The following is a 9,444-nucleotide window of genomic DNA, read 5'->3' on the forward strand; positions in this document are numbered from 1 at the left end:
GGAGAAAAGAACGACAATAGAAAACGGGGAAGAAAGGGGCGAAACGGGAGAACCTGAGAGAGATTGAGAGAATCGCGAGAGAGGAGAGCGAGAGAACAGGAGAGAAAAATGGGGGCGCGTGGGAGAAAACAGGAGGGGGGTTGGGGGTTTTGTTAGTAATAACCTTTTTTTTCTTTCATTTTCTTTATTTCGTTTTATCCCCGATATTTCCTATTTCGTACTGCCACTAACGTTATTAATAAATAATTTACGGTAACCACCGTCCAGAATTTTATGAGATCTTATTTAAAATTCACGAGATAACTAAAACTAATTTTTATAAAAAATTTATAATTCAAAAATCATTTTTTTTGTTTTTGGCACGCCCATTCACGCCTATGTTTTATAATTTTAACGAATACGCGTGCGGTTAAATAAAAGCCAGAAAATTTCCGAAATAATTTTAAAATTCTTGAAATATTTCAAACTTAATAAAATAAAATTTTCATAATCTTTGAAGCATTATGGAATTAAATACTGATTTTACAATTAAATAAAATCCAAAAATCATTAAGAGATAAATAATCAGTAAAATATTTATTTCTAAATTTTATAAACTCCCAAAAATAATAAAGAAGATTATAAAACAACAAAAATAATATTAGAGATAATTTTAGCATTTATAAGAATAAATATTCAATAAAATCATTTTAAAAACAAAAGAACACCATATAGTTCAATAACTAATTATACAAATAAGGTTCATATCCAACAATTTCCCAAAATTAACAATAAAGTAACACACAACTAACAGACCCATCACATATTTTATATATTTAATAATTTGGTAATTACATTTATATATCGGGTCCGAAAATGGGTTATTTAGCCGCTAAGTAGCTAAAAAGACCATACGGTTTTAATATCAGATTTGGATATTTATCAAAACTGGGCTTCTTATAAAATACTTTATACGAAAATAACGTAATATTATCCCGCTTTTCGAGAATGCGGGTTTTGTTGATTTATCAAAACGATTGTCGTATCGAAAATTGTACACCGATACGCGTATGGGTCAAATTGTAATCCGGATCGAAAAAGTTAAAACACGGAAAATATCGGGAATTACCAGATTAGGTTAGGAAGGAGTTTCCGGAAGAGTTTCGGGTTATAAAAACACAAAAACGGTTGAGGTTGGACGATTCCCTACTTTATAAAATAATTTTATAATTACTCAGAAAATAATTTATTGTAACGACCGAGAATTTTGCGTCGTAATTAAGAAAGTAAAGTATGTGTTATGTGATGAGATTATGTGATTAAGCGGTGATTATTTGTCTTATCTGTATACTAGAGTTAAGGAGCGTGGATAAAAACGTTCCAATTTAAAGAGTCAGCTTAGAAGTCGAGCTGTGGTGTCGGGCCGTCAGGTAGAATGGAACCCGTCCTAATATGGAATTAAATAATATAAAATATGAATTATATATGAAGTGAATGAATAAAGTATTTCGTCTTAAGAGACGTGTTGATTGGCAAATATAATGAGAAGCGTAATCGAAACGCTGAGCGTCGGGCCGTCAGGCTGAACGTGACCCGGTATGCGTAAAAGATGATAAAGATTAAAGAGGGATAGATTATATGATCAGACCTGAGTCGTTATATGATCGTATATGTGTGATTGCTAGCCTGTGTGCATGACTGTGTGCTCTGTGACATTTTTATGGATTTAAAAGAATTATTTAATTTAAATAAGGGTTTATTTAACCTTCGTGCATTTTTATAAAATCATCCGAGTAAGATAAAAATATGGGATTTGTTCTGTTATCCTTGTAAAGACCTTAGAGACTTTATAAAAATGATAAGTGAATTTGATTGTTGATCTTTGCATTTTTTAAATTGATTTTATGTGGAAAATGTATTTATTAAAGCAAGTTTGCGAAATTCATATAAAATCAACCGTTCGCTCAAATTCTTATTATGAGTAATGGATAAAAAGCTAATTTCAAGACCTACGTGTTAAAATTGTCATTTTCAATAATTCTCGACTTCCCGAGAGAGATATATTTTATATTTGAATTTTGTTGCATTTAAGTAAAAAGAGAAAGTATGTGTGAGTCAAAAAGGAATTATTAAATTACCATCTTGCCCTTGCTTTGGTGGAGTATAAATCAACCCCTTCCTCCCCATTTTCTTCTTTCTTTCCCGAGCACTCATTCTCTCTTCTCTCTTTTTCTTTCTTTCTCCCGAACACACACTCTCTCTCTCTCTCTCACTCCCTCTCGGCTCTCTCATCTCTCACCTCTCTCACTCGCATGCAACCATTAAAACACACTCAAACACCGAGATATTGCTTCCATTAGTTGTTATTCTTGGTATATACTTCAATTCCTACTTGCATGTAAGTGATTATAAAGGTTTTGTTGAAGTAATCACTATGGTTGTGTTTAAGAAAAACAATTTTTTGAAGCATAACTATAAGAGTGATTTTAAGAGGTTTTGGAGGTCATAAACTCGAGAAGAGATCTGTCATGGACTCTCTCAAGTTCGACCACCACCGGCCATGATCCAAAGGAGAGCCGGTAGGTTTTCCATGATGTGACTGTTGGATTTTAATGTTGCATGTTATGGTTTCTTGAAAGCTTGAAAAAGGGTTTTGTTTCTTTTGTTGAAAATTGAGTATGTGATTGGTAAAATGATTTCCTTGATTGTAAAATGAATGTGTGCATATGATTGTTGCTTAGAAAATCAAAAAATTATGATTTACATGTGAGTTTTTGCTTCGGCTTTATGCTAATAAAAAGGGAAATTGAATTTTGTGACTTGATCTTGGTATGAACTAAGCTTAATTAGTAGGAAATAGAGTTGCATGTTGATTTAAAAGAGGAGTTAGTGATGCATGTCAATGTTTGGTTCTTGGATTGTGAATTTTGAATGTTTGCCGAATGGAAAATGGGTTTAAAAGAGATTGATTTGTGATTAAGTGAATGCATGCATTGAATAATTTGATTAAGGTTGAGTCATTAGGTGATGTTTGGCTTTGTGCTTCGGAAATCTTGATGAAAATGAGTTAAATGACTAAGTTAAGGCTTAAAACAAGTTGAAAATGTGATATAGGACTTTGCATGTCAATATTGATCTTTGTATGTGTGTTTTCTTGATAAACCCGAATGGGTTGAATCTTTAAAGTGGTTTGTTGTGAGTAGACTTGATTAAAGTAATGATGGATGGTGATTAGATTAATAAGGAATGAATTATTGTTGTATGCTAAGTTTAGGTTCGAATTTTTGAGTTAATAAGAAAGGAAATTGAATTTGGTGAGATAATCTTGGTAAACACTAAGTTTGTATGATTTAAAAGCAATTGCATGATAGTTTTAAAGGAGATCAATGAGTGCATGCCAGTAATTAGTCTTTGGGTTGAAAATTATGTTCTTGCCGAATGAAAACAAGATAAAAAGGGGATAACTTGGTGATTAAGTGTATGCATGTTGATTTGATGGATTGATTAAGTTGAAATCACTAAGTAGTGCATGGTTTGGTGACTTAATGAATGGAATGATTTAATAGGGGATTAAAACAAGAAAGAAATGTGGTATATAACCTTGCATGTAAAAATCTATTTTTGCATGTTTGATTCTTGATTGTGATAAGTGTTAAGGCCGAATAGGCCATAAGAAATAAAGGTCAAAACTTGATTTTGGTAATTGAAAGAATGATTGAGTGTTATATGTGAAAATCTTTGATTTTGCTTGATTGGATTGTTGTTTTGGTTCGAATTAAGGAATAAAAGAAAAGGGAATTAAGTCGATTGATATAAGTGATAGTATGCACGTAAATGTTTGGTTGTAAATGGGTCTAGTACTCGTAAAAGAGTCGTGTTAGTGTGATTTGAGAAATAGCCTAGGTCAAGCGAGTACGCTTTGATTGCTAGGAATATAAGGATATAAAAACTACGAGAAAGGATTGTGCTGTGTGCTATGTGCTGTGTGCTTATTTGTATAAGCTATATTCGTATGCTCGAGTCAAAGATATAATCGAGTTATCGTATAGAGAGATCATTCCGGGAACGAGAGTTGGGAATCTAATTAAGATTTTTGGTTTTTATTATAGATTCGGAGCGTGAGGGCATTCGGGCTAGGAAAGGGAAAAGTATAGTAGGTGGTAGTAGTTCAACCCTCAGGAAAGCAATTTCAGGCAAGTAACTCTGATTACTTGTGTAAATGATTATAAAGGAAATGTTGTTCATACCATGTAGAGTATTGAACTGTTAAAGTATAAAACCCTTGCTTTATGAAACCCTGATATTGATTTGAAGTACCCTTGTTCTTGATAACCTATTATTGATAATCCTATTAATTTCACCCTTTCATAATCTGCCTTTCTGTTCCAGTTTCCTATAATGCCATGAATCATATTGAACCTTTAATTATCTTGGATAACTCTGTTAATGATACCCTGTTTCTCTTGATCGCCCTAATGATCCCTAAGTTATTACTGATCCTTCAAATTTAGTACCTTATTATCCTTGATACAGAATTCTTGAGAATTGTTCCTTGCGTATCTTTGATTCACTCCCTGAACTTTGTTTCTTTAAAATCTGAATTAAGAATGAGTTTCGACTTGAAAGAGTCCGAATGATTTCAAATGCTCGGTAATGATAAAATGGATTTTAGAAAACCTATTTATTTTTCCAACTCAAGGTTTTTCGAATGAATTCCTGATGGATTGGATTGAGACGTAAGAGGCTAGTGGGACTAGTCCAGTCATGGTAAGAGGCTAGTGGGACTAGTCCAATTTAAGGCTGAAATTATGCCGAATGGTACCTTAAAGATCGGAATAGAGGTCGATACGGGCTGATCACCCGTATATAATGAAATGGAAAGATAAGTGATCCAATCAAGGGTTCTAAATGATTATTTAAAAAGGGAACTGAAACTTTTATTCAGTAAATTGATTTTTGGAAATGAAAATGGTTTATACTGTTTTGAAAAGAGTTGATTATGTTATTGTGGAGCTTAAAGCTCAGAACCCTGATTCCTGAAATTGTTGATCATATGAATGATTCTATATCTTGAAATACTGTTGCTTTCCTCTATCGAAAGATCTATTTTGATCCTATAATGAATTGTGATGAATGTCGGCTTTCGTCCTGTTTCGAGCTTTGTTTCTTGAAAGCCCAACTATTCTTCGGATACCTTTTCCTTATCCTAAAGAAAAAAAATATAGAAATCTGCCACCTAGATTAGCTAAAATAGAATGCCCTAGTTTGTTCAAAGTATATTGAGAATTGATATTGTAGAACTGCTATTTAGTTAGTTGCTGAGTTTTATACTCATTTGTTTTGTCTTAATCTAACCATGACAGTTAAGCAAGAAGATGGCCAGGCTTAGGCGCACTGCTCGTAAGAGCGTACCTGGTGGTCCCTACTGTGTTGAGGGCTTCCAGTTGCCAGAGCAGGTAGTACAAGTTATGAGTGAGCTCGCGCCTAGAAAGAGGTGTTTAAAGATACAATGGGTTATCTGTCGGTTCCCAGCCGGAATCGATATTGATTATTTAATAATATTTTGGGTTTGTAAGTTATATTCTGTGATTGGTAGTTGTAATCTTGTCTCATACTTTATCCTGCTGATCCTATTAGTAGTTAATCGGGGTCTATGCATATTTAATTATTAGAATAGAGGTGTGTGAGTCCTCATTTCCTAACCCCGAGATTGAGGGCGTCACAAGTTGGTATCAGAGCTTCAGGATCTAGTCCCTGAGACAAGTCAGGTTTTAAAAAGGGGTATTTTGGGAATATATCTATATCGCGAGAGAGTTCGACTCATGAAGAGTTGAGTTAGACTATTAGGTATAGTCTAAGGAAAGTGTTTGATTGGTAAAGCAGAAACTAGAGTTAGGGTGTGAGTTAGCAGGAAGCTTTATTTGACCCCAACATTGTTTCTTGTTTGCTATTTTATGTTTTCTCTCAGGATTCTAGTAGTGGTAGTGATTCAGACTCAGAGATTAGCTTGACCGGTACCCCTGTGGACCTCATTCCACCCTCTCCAGAGGAGCCTGTATATGTTAGTTCAGACCCAGAGGAGGACCCTTCTGAGAGTAGTGAGATCCCTATGCAGATTTCACCCTTGAGGCCTGATTCAGAGACCCCTGCCCCTGAGCCAGAGTCGGAGATGCCTAAGACTGTTCCCGTCAATATTGGTGGCAAGTTAGCCCAGGACCGAGACTTTGTGTACTCCCGTATTCCTGAGTTAGGAGTTTTGGTGGATAGACTAGCCAGAGAGTCTAGGCAGAGTGCTTCTGTTATGGATGATGAGTGGCGACTTCGAGTGAAGATGGTGGAGCAGGTTGCCAGGAAGAGATTGGATGAGGGACCATCCACTAGTGATGTTGATGCTGAGGCCCGGAGGCTGCATAAGATCATTCGCTGGATGTTGGTTGTGTTGAGAGAGATCCTAGATGATTAGACGGGACTGTTGGTTGAGCCCGTAGATTGTTGTTGTTGTTTTCAGCGCCGGTAGGCTTTGGGATACTTGGTCAGATGCCGGGATCCCTTTTTCATTTATCTTGTTGTATTTCAGACCAGTGCAGTAGTAGTAGTAGTTGGAAGTTAGGGATAGATAGGGGGATGTTTTCCAATTTTTCCTCTGTTTAACCCTTGCTATTTATTGTACCTTGTTTCAGAACCTTAAAATCCAAAATATTTCCTATGTAACCCTTGATTTAAATAAATCTATTATCTTGCTTTCCTTTATGCACCTTATTTATCTTATAAACTGTTCTCAATGCCATGTTTTAAATACAACTATGTTTTCATACAACCATGTCTAAAGATCGTAAAACCCTATTCCGTGCCATGATAAAACAACATTGATATGAGAATTATGTAGTAATAGGATTGCATGTGCAAATTGGGTAAAACTTAAAACCCATAAAAGAGATTTTATAAAAAAAATTGTTGTTATATATATGCCATGCTATCGTATTACTAAATAATTGCTCAATCAGGTTTGTAAGAAATGGCCAACTCACCAGATCACCAAGAAGAAGAAATTCCCACCCAAGACCCAGAAATAAACCCAGAAACCACTTTGATGAGCAGACTTGCTCAGCTTTTGCAACAACCTGTGGCCCCAAAAGTTGGAAATTTCAAGCACTTTCAATCTGTTCATCCTCCAGAGTTCTTAGGTTTGCCAGATCCGATTAAAGCACATTCATGGTTGAGAGAGATGGAAAAAGCCTTTGAGCTAGCCGAAGTTAAGGACGATAAGAAAGCTCAGTACGCAAGTTATTATTTGAGGGATGAAGCAAGTTTCTGGTGGGAGTCTTCTAAGGCGTTGTTGGAAGGCAAAGACTTATCTTGGGAGAAGTTCACTGAGATGTTTCTGGAAAAATATTTGCCAAGTTATATGCAAGATCAGTTGGAGATGAAATTTTTGGATCTTAGACAGGAGGAAATGTTGGTAGCAGAATATGAGGTGAAGTTTTCGGAGTTGGCAAGGTTCGTGCCAGAGTACGTGAATACTGAAGCAAAGAAGGCTAAGAGGTTCCAGCAGGGACTTAAGCCGTGGATTAGGAGTCAAATAGCGATGTTGGAGATCAAGAACTATGCTGATTTGGTTCAGAAGGCAATGATAGTGGAAGGTGAGCGGGAAGCTACTCGAAGAGAAAATGAAGGAAGAAAGAGGAAGTTTGAAAGCTCTAAGCAAGAGCAAGGAAGTTCAAAGTTCAGAGGAAAGTTTGGGAAGAATGGTGGAGGTCAGAACAAAAAGTTCCAGAGGTTTAGACCCGGGAATGTATGTGCATTAGTTTGATGATATGTTTAACAAAATACTTAAGTAGAAATTTAGTGTCTGTAGCCTCAACGGATAAGACCACTTTGGCTATCCGTTGATGGTGTAGCTTTACTTAGAAATAAGTCTAGTGTTGTAGCATATTTCAGTCTCTGTATTTAAAATGTAATTCTTGGAAGTTGAGAGAAACTATGAGTCATGTTGACTACTAGATGATATGCAGATAGGAAGGCCAATTGTAAATACTTCATGCCTTGTAATTTTGTATAAGTGAAGTGGTATCAACGGATGACTTAAAGACCTTCAACGGATGAGAAGCTAAGCTTCAACGGATGTCTCTAAAGCTTCAACGGATAAAGTCATCAACGGATAACATCCTTCAACGGATGAGTGCATCAACGGATGAAAGCTTCAACGGATAACATCCTTCAACGGATGAGTGCATCAACGGATGAAAGCTTCAACGGATGTTCTGATGATTAGCCGTTGATAAGGGGTAGTTGTACCTACAAACAAAGGCACATGGGTTGATAGAGACAACTGAGATGTGGTAGCCGAATTTCAGGAACAACAGAAAAAGCAGCCGTTCTTCTCTAGTACAAAGATGCAATAGTCAACAAAGTACTGGAGTGAACAGGAAAAGAAGCAAGTGAAGATCTTATTTTATTACTGTATTTTATATTGTTCTTCACTTGTACACTTGGTAATATATAAACCAAGTAGAAGCTAGTAATTAGATGTGAGATTTTCCAGAGCTGTTTAGAAAAATATTGAGAGAAAATTCATCTAGTTTGTACTAGGATGTAGCTGTGATCAACATTGTTTAATCACAGATTTTCTAAAAATACCATCTCTGGTGGAACAACAAATCCACCAGAAAAGTTTTTAAGGTCTGTTGTGTTCTTTACATTTGTGCTTGAATATATATCTGTCTGTATTAGCTTAAAGCAATTCACACACTTGTTCTTCTTGAACACACAACTTTCATAAACTGCTCAAAACTTGAAAAAGTTTTGAGATTTACATTCAACCCCCCTTCTGTAAATCTCATTGTTAGTCCACTAGGAATAACAATTGGTATCAGAGCAGGCTCTTGACATACAAAGAGTTTAAAGATCTTGGAATCTAACAAAGATGAGTAAGAAGGATATTGGAGTAAAGATCCCAGTTCTTGACAAAGACAGTTATCACCATTGGAAGGTGAAAATGCACCTTCATCTACTCTCCCAAGATGAAGGTTATGTAAACTGCATTGAGAATGGTCCTCACATTCCCCACAAAGTAGCAACAGTTGCTACAGCCACAGTTGCTGTTGGTCAATCCATTCCAAAACCTAGAGCAGAATGGACAATGGAAGACACAGAAGAAGTCCACAAGGATAAGAAGGCTATGAACATTTTGTTTAATGGTCTTAACATGGATATGTTTGATAATGTGATAAATTGCACAACTGCCAAAGAGGTTTGGGACACAGTTCAACTACTGTGTGAAGGTACAGAACAAGTGAAAGAAAACAAAATGCAGCTTCTCATTCAACAGTATGAATACTTTCATTTTGAAGAAAATGAATCTTTAAATGAAACATTCAATAGGTTCCAAAAGCTGTTGAATGGACTGAAGCTGTATGGAAGAGTGTACCAGGTGAAGGATTCAAATCTTAAATTTTTAAGATCCTT

Source organism: Apium graveolens, chromosome 5, assembly GCF_009905375.1.
Source record: "Apium graveolens cultivar Ventura chromosome 5, ASM990537v1, whole genome shotgun sequence".
In the NCBI taxonomy this organism is placed as follows: Eukaryota; Viridiplantae; Streptophyta; class Magnoliopsida; order Apiales; family Apiaceae; genus Apium; species Apium graveolens.